Here is a 20,956-nt window from a genome sequence, read left to right as displayed (position 1 = left end):
CTAATAACTTGTTAACCTTAGAAATCAGATTCTTTCCCTTCTCTGGGGTTTGCAGTTTTTTGTTTGTCGTATTTAATGGTCATAGGGTGTATCTGTGCCAAGGGTCAGCCTGAGATATAAACTTAAGGTCTTCTTAGGTCCTTTCTGAGCCTGCTTTTTGTCCTGCATCACCATTTTCTAATTTTCCCCACATATGGAGTTGCTTTGGAATGCCCTAGTCTTTAATGACTGGCTCCTGAAAGGCGAAAAAGAGGAAAATGAAGAGAGGGAGAAATGCGCTCTTTCAATTCCCTGGAGGTCACTTCAGGGGGAGGAGGAAGGCCTTGCAACAGGAAGGGGAGGAACAAGGACTGTCTGCCTCCTTGTCTGCACCTCTGTGATTGGGAGCAACAACCAGCAATCAGCACACAGACCCCCGGTTTGGGAGGATGGGGTTCTTTTTTCCTCACTGCTGGCTCCTCCAAGCTGAGAGCAGATCCTGGAACACAATGTACTATTCCAGCCTCGGGGCTGGGATGGAGGGGTGGGGGGATGGGGGAGCGGAGGGGTAGGGAGGCTGGGAGTATGGGGGTGGGGGTCGGAGACAGGTAGTGGCTACTGTGTGAAGAGCCGGAATTGACCGAAATTAACTGCAATTTACCCCCCAAGCCTCCCCCTGGAAGCTGCAAGCCTTCCGTAGACTCCAGATTTCCAAAATAGTCACAGCAGACAGATTCAGCCAGTGTAATTGTCTAGGCGGGGGGACAGATGTCCTGGTGTTTCTTAATCTGCCATCTTCCCATAATCCTCTCCCAGCAGAGTTTTAATATTGGCTGTAAACTCTGAACAAGTGGTTACAACCTTTTGAGCTGTGTTTATGTTTCCATTTGTTACAAAATTACATAGTGCCACAGTCTCCCTTGGTTCCCATCAATCCAAGAAGTTTGGGAAGAGGCGGCTAATTTTCCGCCCAGAAAATTCTTACCTTTTCAAGGATCGGAGCCAGATTGCCTGATAATTCAAACGTCACTCCACGATTTATTAGCTGTATAGACTTGGGAGCAAATTACTATCTCTGTGCCTGTGTTTGCTCGTTTGCAAAATGGGAATAACACAAGTAACTCCCTTACACAGTTGTCTTGAGGATTAAAAGAGATAAAGCAGTCAAAGCTTGCCATCTAAAAAAAAAAAAAATTCAGTCACGTGAAATACAGGCCAAAGTGTTTGCAAGGTTAATAAAATGACAGGGAAGTCTGTGCACAGAGTTGGCTGGAATTTTGAGGGATGGGCTGTGTAGTATGAATTCTCCCGGGTCCTGGCCACAATTGGTATCGTGGGATAGCATCCAACAGCTCATAAACATCAAGAGGGACAATTTAGAGTTTTGTGTAAGGCTACCTTTTATGGGTTAGTGGTAGTAATTCCAGGAATCTCCCAGTTACTTGGTGCCTGTTTCATCAGCTTGGTCCGGAGAGATTGGGCAGGGGTCACTCTAAGAATGCTGGGAGCTGACCTCTGATCCTTCCACTTCAAGAGATGGGGCTGCCTGCTGTTTCCCTGCTTAGTCTCTCTCTCCCGCTTTCCTTTCTCCCGCAGTTTTTAAAGTTCAGAGTATAGTAATGAGCTATTTTCATCCATGCCAGTGAGGACAATTCCCTCGAGGCATGGCAGATCGACAAGACAGAAGGAGCCTGGGTCTCTGGAGGACCTTGTGGAGCAAAGCGGAGTTACCTCCAGGACCACCTGTCACTTTGTATTCTTCCATGAGAGAGATACATATCTCTCTTATTTAAGCTAATGTTATTTTGATCTCTGTCGGCCAAACCAATATCCTAACTAACACAGCACTGGTCCCATAATGAATGTCAGTTTTGTAAGCAAGTAGCAAGACTGGGTGTATCGGTTTCCTACAGCTGCTATAACAAAATGCCACAATTTAGTGGTGCAGAACAACACAGATTTATTATCTTATAGTCTGGGGTCACAAGTCTTAAATCCAAGCTGTCAGCAGGGCTGTGTTCACCCTGGGGGCTCTAACATAGAATGTGTTTCCTTGCCTCTTCCAGCTTCTAGAAGCTACACGCCTTCCTTGGTTCTTGGCTCCTCTGCGTTCAGAGCCAGAAGTGACCCCACGTCACATCACTCCAGCTTTCCTTCCACTGTCACAACTGCCCGAGTCTCCTCTTCTGCCTCTTCCTTCTATTCATAAGGACCCTTGTGACTACATGGGTTTCATCCTAATGATCCAGAATAATCTCTTTCACCTCAAGTCATCTGATTAGCAAACTTAGCTCCATCTGTAACCTTGATCCCCCTTTGCCACGTGACCACACGTTATTTCCAGATTCCAGGACATGGACAGCCATGGCAGCCATTTTTCTGCCTGCCACACTGGACAAGCCATGCCCTTGTTTTAAGAACCTATTCTTCCTCACCTGCACAGAAGCCTGGAATTTTAGTGTCGGAGAACATCCCCTGTTGGTGAAGGTGCCCCTGTAGAAGATACCAGTGAGCCTCTGAGACCCTTTAATTATTTAGCTTCTATAATTCTGACTTCCATATTCTGAGTAACTTTAGTAATAAAGTCACAACCCACCCAGGAAAGCATACATGAAATCATCCTTTCCTCCAAGACTCATAATTGTTCAGCCCCCAGGCTTGTAATATATATATATATATATATATATATATATATATATATATATATTTGCTCAACGTTACAGTGGAAGAAGCATGTACTTGTGAGGCTGAAAAAACTGAGTGGAAACCCATCTGTATCTGTACGAGTGGGGAAAGAACAAACAGAGAGGGAGACACAGAATCCAAAGCAGGCTCCAGGCTTTGAGCTGTCAGCACAGAGCCTGACGCGGGGCTCGAACCCACGAACCACGCGAGATCGTGACCTGAGCCGAAGCCGGACACTCAACCGACTGAGCCACCCGGGTACCCCTATGCTTTCTTTTAATGTACGATTTACTGTCTACCAGATCACAGCCAGAACAAATGATGGGTCAGCCGATGATTTCATAACAGAACTAATTTCCATTTGAAGAAAGGGATGAATGTATTCCTCCTCAAGAGCATCCTCTCACGCGGAGTGATGGGCTCAAGTACAAAGCTTAGGCAGATCAAGCCTAGAAACAGCCCAAAGAGACAGGTTGTGAATTAGAGGCTGCCCACGGTGACAGCTTCCTGATGGAGTAAGAAGGGCTGGAAAGATGAGCCTGGGGAGGGCGACTGACATCTGTTTGTGTAAGCACTGACGGGAGAGGCAGCAAACTCAGACTCCATGGAAAATAAGAGTCCATGTTGGGTGCCCGCAAGTACGGAGGAGAGATGCACAAAAAATACTAGCTGACAAATATTCACAAACTATTTATTAAATCAGCCCTGTTGGGTTGTCTCTCGGCATCCCCCAGGGAGGCCCAGCCCAGGTCATGATCTCATGGTTCGTGAGTTCGAGCCCTGCGTCCGACTCTGGGCCGCCAGCTCAGAGCCTGGAGCCTGCTTTGGATTCTGTGTCTCCCTCTCTTTCTTCCTCTCCCCCGCTTACACTCTCTGTCTCGCTCTCTCAAAAATAAAGAAAAATTTCAAAATTTCAAAAAAGAAAAGAAATGACCTGCCCACTATCCGGACAAAGACTGTAAAAATAGAGAAACAAAACAGATTTTATGTTCTTTCTTCTACATCCTGCTCTAATTCTCTTTCTGTTAGCAACGATAGGGAGTTGCTCAGAAACTGTTTCTGAAGGGATTAATTCTAGAACCAATCCATTATTTCCCTGTTGTTGGGGTTCCGCGTCTTCTGTGACTCAAATTGTCACCTTTTATTTTTGTTTTTGTTTTTTTTTTTTCCAAAAAGAGATTTAGAAAAAGCTCAGCACATGTTAGAGTTTTACTTTTATATCCCACCAGCTCTTTTCTGGTTTGGCAGTGTGATTAGATTGTGACAGGAGGAGGAAGCTTACAACTCTCTCTGGGTGGGCATGGATCCACAAAATTGTCCTCTTTGTTTTTTATTAAAAAATTTTTTTTAATGTTTATTTGTTTTTTAGAGAGATCGAGACAGAGTGTGAGCAGGGGAGGGGCAGAGAGAGACGGAGACACAGAATCCAAAGCAGGTTCCAGGCTCTGCAGAGCCTGACGTGGGGCTCGAACCCATGAACCGAGAGATCATGATCTGAGCCGAAGTCGGACGCTTAACCGACTGAGCCACACAGGTGCCCCTGGCCTCTTTATTTCTAGCCCTTCTTCCCAAGGCTCAAAGGGATGCATAGAAGTTTATTTATGTGATTCTTAGTTATTTTCTTTTAACAGTCTTAAAGGTGCAACTGGAGAAGAGTGAAAATACGAACGTTTTGAAGGTTTGCTTTGCACAGAGCTGATCATCAGTAAATATTTATTCAGCAACAGAAAGTGAGACAAGGGAAGAAAGAAAACAGAGAAGGAAGGAAGAGAGTGAACGAGGGTGAGCGGGAGGGAGAGGCTCGGGAGCTTCCTGCCTCTGTGTAACTGCTTCTGATCACCATTTAATGTAATTCCGGTATTATTTCAAGGAAATCACCTTCAATCTAATCAGAACCACATTTTATCATTTTATGCTGGGAAGTCCACTCGACTCAGGCTTGACTCAGTTCTGAGTGTTCTTGTTTTAAGTATCTTTAACATCAAAGCCTTTTTACTCGTCACCTTAAGCCATCCATAAAAGAAAGACATCATTTTCCCTGTATAACTTCCTATTCACCTCTTTCTCATCCTGTGTCCCTCGATCTCTTAATTAGTATCGGCGGGGACTCGGTGGGGGGGGGGGTAGGCTTCTCAGTAGGGACATCAGATAAAAGATGGCCCCCAGTTAAATTCGAATTTCTGATAAGCAGCAAATTTGTTTTTAGTATGATGACATCTCGAAGATTACACGGGACATACTTATACTAAGAAAGTATTTGTTGTTCATCAGAAGTTTGAATTTAACTTGGTGCCCTGTATTTTAATTTACTAAGTCGGAGGGTTTCTGCCTCACGCGGTCTGGTCAGGGCTGCCCTTGAACTCCTCACCTGGAATCATGAGCCCAGCATCCCCTGACCCCAGACTCAGGAGGGGATCCCCCGCACCTCTGGGATGCTGTAGACCCGGCAAAACTCCTCCCAACGTTAGGAACAAACATTTCCTTTCTACCGCCCTGCTTTTCCTGCAGGATTTCCTGCCCTTTAAAATTAGAATGCGTTTGGGGCGCCTGGGTGGCTCAGTCGGTTGAGGGCCTGACTTTAACTCAGGTCATGATCTCGAGGTTCGTGAGTTGGAGCCCCATGTGGGGCTCTGTGCTGACAGCTCAGGTCCCACGAGGGGACCACCAAGAACTGTTTCTACTCAGCCTGCTTCAGATTCTGTGTCTTCCCCTCTCTCTGCCCCTCTCGCGCTCTGTCTGTGTCTCTCTCTGTCTCTCTCTCAAAAATAAACAAACATTTAAAAATAAATAAATAATAAAATTAGTATGTGTTGGGACGCCAGGCTGGCTCAGTCGGTTAAGCACCTGACTTGGGATCAGGTCATGATCTCACAGTTTGTGAGTTCGGGCCCCAGAACCCTGCGTTGGGCTCTGTGCTGACAGCACAGAGTCTGCTTGGGAGTCTCTCTCTCTCCCTCTCTCTCTGCTCCTCCCCCACTCTCTCTCTCTCTCAAAAATAAATAAACATTAAAAACAATTCTTTCAAATTAACGTGTTGAAAAGTTGCCTTCTCATTACTTGACATGTTACACATAAATCATTCCAACCGGAATTTTTTTAACCCCGTACTTGTTGTTTCTTGCCCCCCACCCGCCCCCACCGTGATCGGACCCCGAAAGCACAGATATGCAGACGTGTCTAAGCTTTTATGGGAAAGCAGAGGCCTCCTTCCCAGCGTCCTTCCATATGGTGGCCACGGTCACGCCTCACGGACCCACCAGGCAGCTCTCTGTTCTACCTCGAGGGGGCCACCAAGAACTGTTTCTGTGGAGCCCAGGAACACGTGGGACTACACGGCCTCCAGGTGGGAAGAGAGAACACCTGGTTCTGAACTTCCGAGAGCTGGACAAGAGCCTGAAAGACAAGCGTGCTCATCACTTTGGTCTCTTAGGCGTTATTGAGACATAGCCTTATCGTTACCAACTTCCTGTTTGTATAACCTGTGCGCTGCAAGTGGCATATGAATCGTCAGTGATTTGATGGTATCTGTGGGTAAAAGGCTAACACACGTATGCCCATAAACAGACACCTGCGCGTACATCTTCCCTGCTTCTGAGACGGTCTGTCCGTAGACAGAGGCCCGCGGGACCTTGAGGAACCACACGCAGCTCCCCCCGAGGGGAGTCCCTCCCCAACCCTGCAGGGGGATCTTTGCAAGGAAAGTTAGGGGCCGTGAAACCAAATTGGTTTAGGGACTATTCCTCTGTTGGAAAGGACACAGGAGAAGCAGCTGTCCTTGGGATCTGCCTCAGCAGGCATCTGCTCGGATTGGAGAGAAACAGCAAAGTGGAGGGGTCTGTCTGTCCCTGGAGCCAAGATGCGCCACATATGGCTCCTGTGGGCCGTCTCCGGGAAGGCGGAGCAGGGTGGAAGGAAGCAGAGGCAGCCGCCAGGGCTAGGCCTGAGCTTGAGCCGTGGAGGAGAGCGTGGCTCCCCTCTGTCCTTGCGCTCTGCCCCGTCCGGCCACACCGGGCGTGAGCAAGAGCAAGCCAACGAGGTGCCACAGGGGGGACGGCGAGGCCTGCAGAAGGAGTCCGGGCTTGGCAGAAAGGCCTTCTGGATCTACCCCTGCCTGGCGGTCTGACCTCACCTGAATCTGCAGCCGGCTGGCCGAGAACTGGCCAAATAGAACAAAAAGAACGGAAAACAAGCAACCGCCTCTGGACATCAGTTCAGTCAGAGAGCATCCATCAGTTTGTGGCGGAGAGCCAGGAGAGGCTGGTGGGCAGGGGCTCCGCTGGCGACTCGTTGTCTGTCCTGGGACAAGGTGCTTCCTTCGAGAAGCCTCCGGAACCCTCATCTGCAAAGAAGCAAGGGGTGGGAGCCATCTGCTCATTGGGAGGATTGAATTAGGTGGTGAAAAGAAAGCGCAAGCCTAGCGCCCGGAAGAGGGGTCCTTATGATTGTTATAACCTAGCTATGGCAGCCCCTCATTTTCTGTCTCCAAGCGCTTGCTTGGTCGTTGAGGGGGAGACATCAGGAGGTGGGGGAGCGGTTATGCTAACTGCAAGTTGCTCTATGAAGGGGAAAGTAGGGGTGGGATCCACTCCTACCACTGTGATACCTAGGATCTCCCCACGTGGGGCGTCTCTTTCTAAATTTGCACCTTGGCACAAGATGGGTTGGCAGAGGTCCTAGAATGAAGGGGTCCCCACCACCCTGAAATGTGATCTAGGAGGGGAATACAGTTCTTCCCCTTAAGCCTAGCCAAGTTTCAGGCAAGTAAGGATGATTCTCGGTCATACCCTCTTTTCCTGGGTGCCCCCAGCTTTCCTGATCTCCCCGGCACAGCCGTGACCTCGTTGTTTCACTCCCACCCCTGTGCCCGGCTGACTACAGCGGAGGTGAGTCAAGGTTCCTGGCCACAGAGATAGTCTAATCTATAAGCAGACTCTGAAACTTGGTCCACCATGGTTCCCTTGTGCCACATGAACCCAGGGACCCATACACTCCAGGTGTAAACAGGGGGATACGTCTCAGGTCTCTCTCTCCCTCTCTTTCTCTCAATCCAGCACGACTTCCTTTCTCGACAGCCCTTTCTTCCGGGTCCCTCAGCCTGGGGCCTCCAGCCCCTCCCTCAGGAGATCCCATGCTTCCCCAAGGAGAAGAGATTCTAGAGCCCCTTCCTCAAGGCTGAAGCTTCAGGTTCGATTGATGGACACGGGTCCCTCTTTCAGGTGTTCTGCACTAGGAAAGGGGGATGAAGATGAGGGCTCAAGTCCCAGGAGTTGGGAGCGGGGGGAGGTACCATTTCTCCAGCTGTGTCCTGACCAGCCAGGCTGGAGGCCGATTACCTCAGGCGTCTGAGAAGCAGCACAGGGAGCTGGGGCTGGTGTTTCACTCTCTGGGACCAGCGCCATCTCAGTTTGCTCTGGGGAAAGAACATTCCTTCTGTTCCCATGCATGGGACCTTGCCCCTCGTGAAACAAAAACCCTAGCGTTATCGGGCTGAGAAGTGCTTGAGTCTCTCCTAGACCTGGCTTTGATTCTAAATGAGAACACATTAGCTGAAATGAGGGTCCATTGACTGCCATCCTGGCGGGGCAGCCCAGCTCATACCAGATTATATGTTTTTAATTCCAAAATAGTCTTCCTGGTTGATGGATTCGCAGGTGTTCCCCTGCAAGTTTACCTTTATTCTGCCACTATTATTGATGACAATGTCACCAACCCACAGTCCATACTCTGAGAGAGTCTAGGAACGATGGAGACTCTTCTTTCTCTGAGAGTTCTAGAAAGATCGTTTCAGGCAGAGGTCTAGGACTCTGTGAAACAGGACGGAAGAGCTGCCTCCTTCCTCTCCCATGGGGGTAAGAACTAATGAGGGTGAGTAGCTGGAGATGCGGGGCCTCTTCGGAAGACCGTGTAAATGCAAAGGATTTGGGCTGTGAAGCGAAAATGGGCACGGAGGCTGTGTCCTCTACTCACACGATGCTATTATGACACGTTAGCAGGGCAGTGTCTGGGCCAAGGTGTGTGCTGACTGATGCATCATGTCTGTTAAGCTTGTAAGCACTTTGCAGAATGATCTGGAACGAGGGACGCGTTGAGTGAGAAGAGAGCGTCTCCTCAGGGATTAGAGGCACAGCCTTCTTGGTTGACTTCTACTGCAGGGTCCCCAGCGTACATGCCTTCCAGGTACCTTGTGTGGTCCCCTCAACACAGACTCTGGGCTTAGCCCTGTGACTATCTTTGGCCCATGAGACATCAGCTAGCATGGGTGCTGAGGGGAACAGGATGTGAGGCACTAGGAGAGTAGTCCAGATGGTTTCCTAGGGATGCATGAGAAAGGTTCTCTGTAGCTTGCCACTTCCCAGCCCAAAGCACTTAGGAAGATGTTCTGCAAATCTACCTAAGCAGCCTGGAGATCAAATGTGTGAGTTTTGGCTGTGGTTGCCAGGTGACTCGGCCAGGGGAAGCATCAACAAACAGAGCCGAAGAGAATTATTTTATATCAGAGAATCCGGAGCGAAACGTGGATGGGCAGAAGCTGAAGTCAATTGCCACGCGGGCAATCTTGTTATTCGATGTTCATTTTTAGTACGTTCATTTTGGGTCACCAGACCCTGGGCACAAAAGTACTGGCTGGAGCCCAGTGGAAGTTCAGGAGCCAGAGGCATCCCCCAACGAAAAGAGTTCTATCTTTTCTTTTTTAAGTTTTTGCTTATTTATTTTGAGAGAGAGAAAGCGTATGAGAAAGGGAGGGACAGAGAGAAAGACGCAGAGAGAGAATCCCAGGCAAGCTCCACACCATTAGCATGGAGCCAGACACGGGGCTCAAACTCCTACATCGTGAGATCGTGACCTGAGCCGAAACCAAGAGCTGGACACCTAACCAACTGAGCCACCCAGGCACCCTGAAGAAGGTTCCATCTTGACTGTGGTTGAGGCCCTCATATTCCTTCATTCATTAGACAAACATTGACACAATGAGCTATCTTGGTTAAGGTATTCTGTGGAATTAAGATAGCATAATGGTCTTGTAATGGGCAGATCTTTAGAGTTTATGGCAATTGCTTCCCAGGACCAGTAGGGTGAGTGGCTCAGCAGTGGGTTTTGTCAGAGCACAAAGGAAAGTGACTAGCAGAAACTAGGTGTTGGGGCCAAATCCGACAACCCCCCTGTCATCAGTTTCTGATAGCATGATGCACGTCCCTGTAAGGGCTAGAGAAGGGGACCTAGCTACCTTGAATCTGCACCAAAAAGCCAGTTTGGAGACCGGATACCCCAGATTATGTAGACTCAGCAAACTGCAGTCTGATCCCCATTGGGACCCCAACGTGCCGTATCTTTCCCTAGGGCTCACCAGACCCTGGGCAGAGACGATGATGACTGTTAGCAGGTGCCCCAACACTGCTGATTAGGAGGGGTTTTTCGTGAAAGCATGAGGTTTGGCTCTCATGCTTGGGGACCCGAGCGGAGTTGACTTTCCAGCGGCAAACATCACCTAAGGTCTTTGGTGCAGCCTGTGGCAGGTGGATGCTGAGAGAAAACCCTTTCCAGATGGAGAAAAGGGGTTTAGCAAATGAACAAAAGTAGGAAAGCTTAGGGTGTGTTTGGAAGAATAGGAAGGAGTCTGGTGGCGAAGTCCACAGGTCTACGAAGGGAGACATAAATCTGGGTGTGATCCAGACAGCCTGGAATTCAGGGAGTGGCGTTTCTATTTAAAATTATTACGACCTCTGGTTTTCTTCCTGGCACGAGAGGGATCCAGGTAGGGATTGGGAGGGAAAGTACTAAGTTCATTTTCAGCATGTGAAAGTCAGTTTTCAAGTTCACTGAACAGATCTCATAGCAACAGATCCCAGAATAATTTCTTTTTTTTTTTTATGTTTATATATTTATTTTGAGAGACAGAGACAGGGAGTGTGAGCTGGGGAGGGGCAGAGAGAAAGGGAGAGAGAGAACCCCAAGCAGGCTCTGCACAGCGGCACGGAGCCCGATGCAGGGCTCGAACCACGAATCACAAGTTCATGATGGGAGCCGAAACCGAGAGTCAGATGCTTAACCGACTGGGCCACCTAGGCTCCCCCAGAATGATTTCTTTCGTGGAATGTGTGCTCAGAGCTGCGTATGCATCCTTCCCTGTGCCAGTGAACACCCGCCCATCTGAACCGGGAGAGACTTGGGATCATTCTTCGCATCCTTGGTGAAGTTTGAACAAGAAGAGATCCTCGACCTCTTCTTAAAGAGCCAGGGTGAGGTGGAAGCCTTGACCTTTACTCAGTAAAGATTAGCTGGGGAGAGAAATGTAGAATGGAAATGGCTAAGAGGGAGGGGACGCTAGGGATTTTGGCAACAGAACCCTTTTTGCCCCCAGTGAAATCGTACACAGAAGCCCAGTGCTGGATGAGGGAGGCAGAGCCATTCTGGGTGGGGGAATGGAGGTCCTGCAGCCCCGTCCTCCCCCAGGGAGCCTTGTCATCACCCAGGCGGTGGCTCCGAGGGGTCTCGGTCAGCCCTCGGCAGAGCTGAAAACCCACTGGCTTTCAGCTGCTTGTCCTCTTAGCAAACGGAGGAACATTCTAAGAGTTGTATGCTTTAAAGTTCTATTAAATATTCAGCCTTAAAGAAGGAAGGGAATCCTCATACTTGCCACAAGATGGACGACGCTGGAAGACATGAGGCTAAGTGAAATAAGCCAGTCACCGAAGGACAGATGCTGAATGATTCCACTCATCTGAGGTACTTGGAGGGGTCAAATTCAGAGAGCCAGAGAGCAGAATGGTGGTGGCCGGCAGCTGGGGGAGGGAGGAAAGGAGAGTTCATGTTTCGTGGGAAGATGGCTTAAGTTTGGGAAGATGAGAAGGTTCTAGAAATGGATGATGGTGAGGGTTGCATAGCAACGTGAACGTGCTTCGTACTGCTGAACTATAAACTTAAAAATGGTTAAGATGGCCAACTTTATGCTCCGTGTATCTTTTTATGAAAAAAATTTTTTTAATGTTGATTTTAGTTTTTTTATTTTTTATTTTTTTAACGTTTATTTATTTTTGAGACAGAGAGAGACAGAGCATGAACGGGGGAGGGTCAGAGAGAGGGAGACACAGAATCCGAAACAGGCTCCAGGCTCCGAGCTGTCAGCACAGAGCCCGACGCGGGGCTCGAACTCACGGACCGCGAGATCGTGACCTGAGCCGAAGTCGGCTGCTCAACCGACTGAGCCACCCAGGCGCCCCTGATTTTAGTTTTGAGAGAGAGAGAGAGAGAAAGACAGAGCACAAGTCGGGGAGGGGCAGGGAGAGAAGGAGACACAGAATCCAAAGCAGGCTCCAGGCTCTGAGCAGTCAGCACACAGCCTGATGCGGGGCCCAAACTCATGAACCGTGAGATCATGACCTGAGCCGAAGTTGGACGCTCAACCGACAGAGCCTCCCAGGCGCCCCTATGCTCTCTGTATTTTACCACAAAACAAATCCACGATTAAGAGTTGGTAGGGGCCCCTGGGTGGCTCCGCCGGTTAAGTGTCCGACTTCGGCTCGGGTCATGATCTCGCAGCTCATGATTTTGAGCCCCGCGCTGGGCTTTGTTCTCAGAACTGAAACTGTGATCCAAGTGTTTATCGTTTTGCTGACGACACCCAGCCTTCTTAAGTGTCCCAGAGGCTGGGCAGCAGCAGTGTGGTGGGCCCGCAGGCCTCCTCTCCCTGGGCAGGGGGGTTGAGCACGTCCTCAGGAGACGCCTCCACACCCCAGCGCAGGCGGCACTGTGGGCGAGGCTCAGGGCCACCCTCGACACAAACATGACCCCACCACCCCCCGTGTGTTCTCTGGCTTCTCCAGAGAGAAGATCTTTTCTCAGATCCGCGGTTGGATTTGGAGGAGGAGCGTTGGGATTAACCCAAAAACGGTTTCTAGCTTTCATTTGACCGGTAAGCCCCTGACTCTCAGAGGTTGAGTGGAGTCTGTGTGTGGAAACCCTACGTCTCCTCTAACTTGCTCTAACCTGGGTCCTTAGACATCAGGGCCATACCCTGGACTGTTCTAGAACCATGTTAGAGTCTCCCCCTGATAAGTCAGCGCTGTTCCCTGAGTGCTCATGACATAGAGCCTGAGACCGCAGGCCTTGGGGACTTCCAAGGAGGAAGGGACAAGTCCTCCACTTCTAACAATTCACATCCTCTAAGTTACAAACATATGCATGTGACGGGGACAGGGCGTGTGGCAAAAATCGTTATTTTGTAAGGTAATTTAGTAAGTGCAAAATCACTTTCGACTAGCTGAGGTCTATCTTACTTGGATAATGGGAATTCATCAATATTGTAAAGGGAGCATGTTATCGCTTTCAAGTTTACTGAGGAGCGGTGAAACGTTGCCACGGATTCTGGGCGACAGTTAAGATTCTTTCGGTTGCAGGTGCTAGAAAACCTGCTTGGCTTGAGGAAAAGAAAAGATGGTGTGTGTCTCACATAACTCGAAAGCCTAAGGGTGAGGTGCTGGACTGGCGTCTCGGAGCAGGTGCTCGGCTGATGTTACCAGGACCCTACACTTCGTAAACATCCAGCTCTTATAGAAAAAAGAGAAAGGGCACAAACGATGGCAGCCTACATTGGGAAATAATAGTCATGTGCTGCATTCACTCGGCAACAGTGAAGAAATGGTCATTTTGCATCAAGAAAGAAAGCGAAAGCAAAGCAAACGACGGATAACCTGTGGAAGAGACCGCCAACACCATACTCAATCCCTGAACTCGCTGCCCCGTGCCCATGGTTCCTCCTCCTGAACTAAAACCACAGCAAGACTCAACCTGTTGCCCCCTTACTGGAGCCTGGGACGCATATCCCAGTTTCCATCTTGGCTTATTCGGAGATGGTCCAAGGCAGGGTAGGTAGGATGTGAGGGATCAGGCAAGAAGACACATATATGGTGTCTTGGCCTGGTTCTTCAGAAAACGGTGCCTGAGGCCAAAGTTCATATGCAACTGTTTCATTAGGCGTCACATTCCCAGGGAAGCAGGAAAGATGGGAAAGGGGACTACGGCAGGGAAGGATAGGGAGCCGTACCAGGATGTGTTACCAACCAACTACCACTGACCAGATGGCCCCGTGGGGCCAAAAGAGGCTGTAAGAATAAACTGTCTCAGGACAGTCGCTCCAAAGGAGAGGAAGGGAGAATTTATGCGTTAGTGCTTGTGTCCCTATGGGTCATAATTTGCCCACGGGTGTTAAGTGTCTCACGCTTCAGGGTCCTGGAGCATCCACGGTATAGCATCAAGCGGGAGCGAGATGTGGGGCCTGGGCACGGATGAGGCGCCACGGATTGTGCGTTGGAGCTGGTCAGAGCACACACAGAGCTGATCGCCTCGTGGTGACCGGTCAGAAAGGTGGCCAACGGCCCTTTGAGAAAGGTGAGGCCAGGACATGTGAAGTGGCCGCCAGGGCTGTCTGGTTCACGCGCACAGGTAAAGAGAATTGACGAGAGAAACTCCAGGTGCAGGCTAAAAAAATGCCGCAGGCACCCAAGTGTCGTGAGGGTCAGAGGAAGCAGGTCAGGGGGGCGGCCCGGGGAGATGGCGAAGGAGGAAAGAGGAGAAGAGGTCCACATATATAGTACACCAGCCACTACATCTGTTGAGGGACTTGAACTAGGCCCCAAAGCGCAGATAGCATTTTGGCAGATTGTCCTCTTTATTAAACTAAACATCCGTGTAATTTTGTTGTCAGTATTCATTTGTTTTGTGAAAACCTTTCTTCATAAAACATAAGCCACGATCAAACTCATCTCGGCCCAGATGGGATTATCAGGAATTCCAAATGAGTGAAATCTGAATCACATGTGCATACAGAGCTGGGTCGTCGGGATGCGGGGGGGCCCAGGGGACCAAGGACGGATGGCGGTGACCGGAGTCAGGTGGAGACAGACAAGAAAAGAATCTCTTGCGGGGGTGGGGAGGGGGTGGGGGTCAGTGTTGTGCTGAGAGGGGGAAGGGCAGGGATTGGCAGGAGGGAGTTGGGGCGGGGGTGGACATCCAGCCTGCAGAGAGAAAAGGACCCTGGAAAGAGGATGCTACAGATCTTCTTCTGGCAAAGAAAACTGATCATGTATATCTTCAGGCATGAATTACGTCCCGGGGTCCAGGGAAGCAGGCATTTTTCGGCTCAGGAGAGTCAAAGGGACAGCTACCCAGTGTTGTTTCTGGGTGATGGTGCCACGAAGGCAGGGTTCATTTGGTGAAACTGTGTGAGGCCCACTCCTGCGGTGACCAACCATTCCAAGTCACTAGAAACCTCCCTGATTTTAGCACTGAAAATTCCTGATCTTCGGAAACCCCTCCTATCCAGGGCAGTGGGTCACCCAACCCCTTTCTCAATTCCAGAAGCCCTTTTACTATGAGCCCAGAAACTTGCCCTGCCCCCCAGACAGCTCAGAAAGTCCTCCAAACTCATGAAACGATTGGTTCACAAACTCAAATACCAGCAAGGCCAGAGAGGTAATAGAGGTGGGCAGAATTGTCAAATCTGTTTCATAAAAGCTCCCTAAGTTGTGCTGTTTCAACATTCTCTGTTTGCATATTAAACACGTCTGGTCAGGGGTTTCTGAGTGGCTCAGTCGGTTAAGCATCCAACTTCAGCTCAGGTCATGAACTCACGGTTCGTGGGTTCAAGCCCCACGTCAGGCCCTGTGCTGACAGCTCGGAGCCTGGAGCCTGTTTGGGATTCTGTGTCTCCCTCTCTTTCTGCCCCTCCTCCACTTGCACTCTGTCTGTCTGTCTCTCTCTCAGAAAATGAATAAACATTAAAAAAAATAATAAAAACAATAAAAAACACAATGTGGTCTAACCTCGTGGGGGAAAACCAAAATATATATCCATGGGTCACCTCTAGCCCACAGCCTTCCCATTTCTATGCTATAGATTAAACTCCACAAGCTGCTAGTGTAATTTCTACCCTCCCCAACCCCTAAATTGTAATGTTGGCACCTTAACACTTTAAATCTTGTCCACAGACATCTGCTGGTTTTCAGAAAGGGTCACTGTGGTGGGCTTGGGAGACCAAGTGGCAGCTCCCTCCCATTGTGCTGTTTTCTCCCAGGGCGACTGGGAATACACCCACAGCCCCAGAGTGCACCTGCCGTTCACCCTTCCATGCCTTCGATAGCATCAAAGGACAAGAAGAGCCAGCAAATGAAGGAACCCCGTTCACAGTCTGGGGATGCCATCACCAGCCATCTCCCCCTCCCCCCGTATCTGTAGACAGCCATGCCACAGAGCCACAGCCCGCCTCCTGAGCTTAGAAACCCCCTCCCTCAATGGAACAGGGTCCTGCTTCCAGAGTAATGGCCCAGGGAGGTGCCTCAGTAGGCAGGGGCTAACTCCCTCCAGTCTGCAGAGAAATGATTTGAGGAGTCAGCTATGAATGTCGAAGGGAGGAGGCGGTCTTATCTGCATATTTAATGATTTTTGCTTAAGGTAGGGGAGAAGGAAGGAAGCAAAAATAAAACTTTGCACTCAGACAGAGGCAAAAGAATTTTTTGTTGTTGAAATGATCTCTGGTTGGTCTTCTAGAAGAAGCCACTCTCTCCTCTAGCAAAACAGCAACAATGGCAGCAGCGTGATGATCCCGGTTTAGGAACTGCCCAGCGAAGGGGCCGATGTGATAAGCTGAACATCTGTAGACGGTTTGTAAAAATAATCATTAAAAAGTCATTTCAAAGATCACATCACGGTAGGAAACTAGCTTAGTAGGCCGTGTTAGCTGGGATCTGTGGCTTACGACTGGAGGCCAGCAGTGACATCATGATATTTAACGTGTTAGGCAAATCAGATCTGAAAACAGCAATCGGCTTGCTGTGGGTGTTAATCCAAGTCTGTTTCTGTACCTCACTTTTGTTCGTAAGAGGTTAAAACCTGCTGCCCACATCATCCCATTGGTGTAGAAACAGTGGCCCTGCGTGCGGTCAGCCGTCATCGAAGAGAGCCCTTTCTGTACATATCTGGGGAAATGACACACAGACTTTCCCTCCAGTGGCAAGCTTCAAAGTGTGGGTATTTCCTCAGAGGCTCAAAGGCCACCCAGTCCTGCAGAGTGCCATTCTAGGGATGATGGCCCGTTCTGCCGAGATGAGCCTGGATGACTGCCCGGACACTTTGTCAGCTTTCCCCGTAACCGTAGGCTTCCTTCTTCAAATCCAGTGGACGGAATTTCCGCCCGTAGAAGTTAGTACTCAGAATCCATTGCTGACCGAAAAGATCCCCTCTTATTTTGAAATAAGTGATATAATTCCTTCACTTGCAAGTAGACTGGGGTATCTGTTGTACTAGTGATAGGTGATAGACCGAGTGGATCAAATATCCCAAGATCTATTGAATTCAACGAATATTTCTGCATGGATAGGTGTGCACTTTGTGCCACAATGACTGGAAGACCGAGTGACTGATAAATTGAACACCAGATGAATAACAGTGTACCAGGCCAAGCAACCTCAATTCTGTGTGACTGTTGCCTTCCCTAAAACTGAATTTGACGGGGCGCCTGGGTGGCTCAGTCGATTAGGTGTCCGACTTTAGCTCAGGTCATGATCTCACAGTTTGTGAGTTTGAGCCCCGCATCAGGCTCTGTGCTGACAGAGCCTGAAGCCTGCTTTGGATTCTGTGTCTCCCTCTCTCTCTGCTTCTCCCCCACTCGTGCTCTCTCTCTCTCTCTCAAAAATAAATAAACATTAAAAAAAATTTTTTTTAAATAAATAAAACTGAGTTTGGGATTGAACTGGGAAGGCCTTGGGATCTGCTTTAATCTGGAAGAGGTCCTAAAACTGAATCCAGTTTTATCTCTGGTCTAGTGTGTAGATGTGTGCCCAATACACACACACACACACACACACACACACACACACACACCTATTCCCTTTATCAGGTGCTCAATAAATACAGATAAATTGAAACAGTCTCAGAGAGTTATCAAGTAGATATGTATCTGGTGAATAGATCACAGGGTAACTACACCAAATAAAAAAAAATCTCAGAGTAAATCTTTACCATGCCCTGTATTTACAGAGTACTGTGCTATGCTGGGTTTAAAAAGAGAGGCATCATTCTTGACCTTAAGGAAATGACATCTGTATTAGACACCATTTACCAGAGGCAGAACCAGTAGGAGAGATGGGCGATAGATAGATTATGGTTGGGCCAACAGACAGGTGGATCTCTGGCTCGCTTACAAGGAACTGGCTTCTGCAATTGTTGGGGCTGGTAAGCAAATCCAGTCTGTCAGGACAAGGCATCAGGAGGACATCAGAAGCAGCTGGAACCCCACAGCCATGGGCTGAAACTGTTATCCAAAGGGAGGAGGAATCTCTCTCTTTCTCTCTCTCTCTCTCTCTCTCTTTTTCTCCCCGGGGAAGACCCAAGTTCCCTTTTAAGAAACTTCACCTGATTAAGTAAGGCCCATCTAAGATAATCTCCCTAACCGAAGGTCAATTGATTAAAGACTTGCGTTACATCTGCAAAGTCCCTTCACGGCAGCACCTAGAAGCCTGTCTGGTTGAACACCTGTGAGAGGGTGTGGCTACGCGACACAATGCTTGCTCCTCCCCTTCTCCACCTGTCATGAGAGAGCGTCTCCTACGACTCCGCCTTCCCACATCCTACAAAGGGGATTCGGGGAATGTAGTTTAGCCTAGCCAAGCTGACATACCACAAGACTGGCACAACACCATGGGTTTAAAAAAAAACTGTAACCTCTCAAGACAGAAAATGGCACGAGGCGATGGACCTCGCCAAATGAGTGGAGTCTAAAATGGATGAATGTGTGCCCGTACCTGTATTTGGATCTAATTTCCTCTGGTCCTCACAGGAACAGGGCTTCCCTCATCCTGGCTGAGGTGAAGGACAGAAGCGCTTTGTACCGGCCACTCTCAGAAACCGAGAGATGCTCACTGCGCTCCAGCTCAACCATCTGCGATTCTTGCCCATGGGTAGCAGAAGGCAGTCGTTTGGAACAATAATAACCAGAAACTATATAGTGAAACATATTGAAAATGTCCACAATAGCCCCCCTGGGCCTGGGCTGGCCGACCAATCGTGAGTGTTCCTCGGAAGACTGCGTTTCTGTTTGATTTGGCACACGCTTGTCGTAACTGTTCTGCCGGGCCAGGGTTGTACTCTTTTCTTCTGCTAACATGCCCCTGCCATTGGTACCAAGGGTTGTTGACACGTGTCCCGTGCTGAGACTCTAATCCAAAGACCAACGCTAAATTCCGGGAGCTTCGTGGCACATCCACTCCTATTGCACGGTTGAAGGAAAATGGTGCCCCCCGCATCCCTTGTGATTAAATACCCTATCAGGTCATAGACTTGGAACACAACAACCCAAAGAGGGGGCGTGGGGGAGGAAAAAAAGCACAGCGCTCCCAGCCGTGGGATAATCATCTCTTAGCACACACAGAGCACTACTGAGGAACCATGGTGGCCATTATTGCTCTGCCTGCTTGCAAGTTTTTGGAGCTCACCCTAACCCAATTAAGTGTCTGTTTACCCTCAGGCCTGGCACTTTGACTAGATGAGGCAACAGCTGCAACACCGCACAAAGCCACATGAAGGGCAAAATATTTGTGGGTTGCTGCTCTTCTCGTCCTTGCCAAAATAAACAATGGTGGGCTTAGCCATAGCGGCTCATTTTTAAAATGTAACGTGAGTGATGCTGGCACACTCTGGGTGAGTTGTGTGCATCATTGCTCACAGCCCAGGATAGTGGCAAGCGCTTGCTAACAACACGAGTGGGAGAAGGTGCCGGAGCCTGATCTGTTCCACCAGAGTAAGGTGGAGACCAGGAGGGACTGCATATGTGGTCCTGTGTGGCAAAGTGTACGAAGTAGTGTCTTCAGCCTCATAGCAGGTATAGAAAATGCCTGCAGGAGTTCATCCCCAGAGATTCTGATTCAGATTTTGGGGGGACCCAGGAATGCGCATTTTTATAAGTATTTTACCATGTGATTCCAACGGAGATAGTTTGAGAAACACTGTTCTGAAGATTAGAGTCTAGAATGTCAGAACTGAACAGAAACTTGGAAGACCATTTATTTTATTTTTTTTAAATGTTTTCTTTATTTTTGAGAGAGAGAGAGAGAGAGAGAGAGAGAGAGAGAGACAGACAGACAGACAGAGTGAGAACAGGAGAGGGGCAGAGAGACAGGGAGATACAGAATCCGAAGCAGGTTCCAGGCTCTGAGCTGTCAGCACAGAGCTCAACACAGGGCTCAAACTCATGAACCACAAGATCATGACCTGAGCCAAAGCAGACACTTAACCAACTGAACCACCCAGGTGCCCCTTGGAAGATCATTTTTAATTTTAAATATAGTTCTTTCATTCTATGAATAGAGCATTACCCTGATACCAAAACCAGATAAAAACACTACAAAAAAAAAAAGAGTGATAGGCCAATACCTCTGATGAACATAAATGCAAAAATCCTCAACAAAATATTAACAAACCAAATCAAAAAATACATTTAAAAAATCATCATTAATTCAAGTGAGATGTACTCCCAGAAGGCAAGGGTGACTCGATATTTGCAAATCAATCAACATGCTACATCACATCAATAAGAGAAAAGATGAAAACCATATGACCATTTAAACAGATGCAGAAAAAGCGTTTGACAAAGTACAACATCCATTCATGACAAAAACCCTCAACAAAGCAGGTTTAGAGGAAACATACCTCCACATCATTAAGACCATGTATGAAAAACTCACAGCTAACCGCGTACTCAGTGGTGAAAAACTGAGAGCTTTTCCCCTAGGGTTAGGAACAAGACAAAGTTGTCCACTCCCACCACTTAAATTCAACATAGTACTGGAAACCCAACAAGCCGCAGGAATCAGGACAAGAAAAAGGAATAAAAGGCATCCCCAAATTGATAAGGAAGAAGTAAACATTTCACTATTTGTAGATGACATGATACTATATATAGAAAACTCTAACGAGGCTACCAAAAAGCTGCTAGAGCTGATAAATGAATTCAGTAAGGTCAAAGGGCATAAAATCAATGTATAGAAATCTGTTGCATTTCCGTACATTAATGATGAAGCAGCAGAAAGAGAAATGAAGAAAACAATCTCATTTGCAATTGCACCAAAAATAACAAAAAAAAAAAAATAAAAAAAAAAAACCCTGCAAATAAACTTAACCAAGGAGCTGAAAGACCTGTACTCTGAAAACTACAAAACACTGATGAAAGAAATTGAAGACAACGCAGACAAATGGAAAGACATTCCATGGTCACAATTGGAAGAACACATATTGTGAAAATGCC

Source organism: Panthera onca, chromosome D2 (assembly GCF_046562875.1).
Source record: "Panthera onca isolate mPanOnc1 chromosome D2, mPanOnc1 haplotype 2, whole genome shotgun sequence".
NCBI classification, from domain to species: Eukaryota; Metazoa; Chordata; class Mammalia; order Carnivora; family Felidae; genus Panthera; species Panthera onca.
This window is presented reverse-complemented; position numbering follows the sequence as displayed.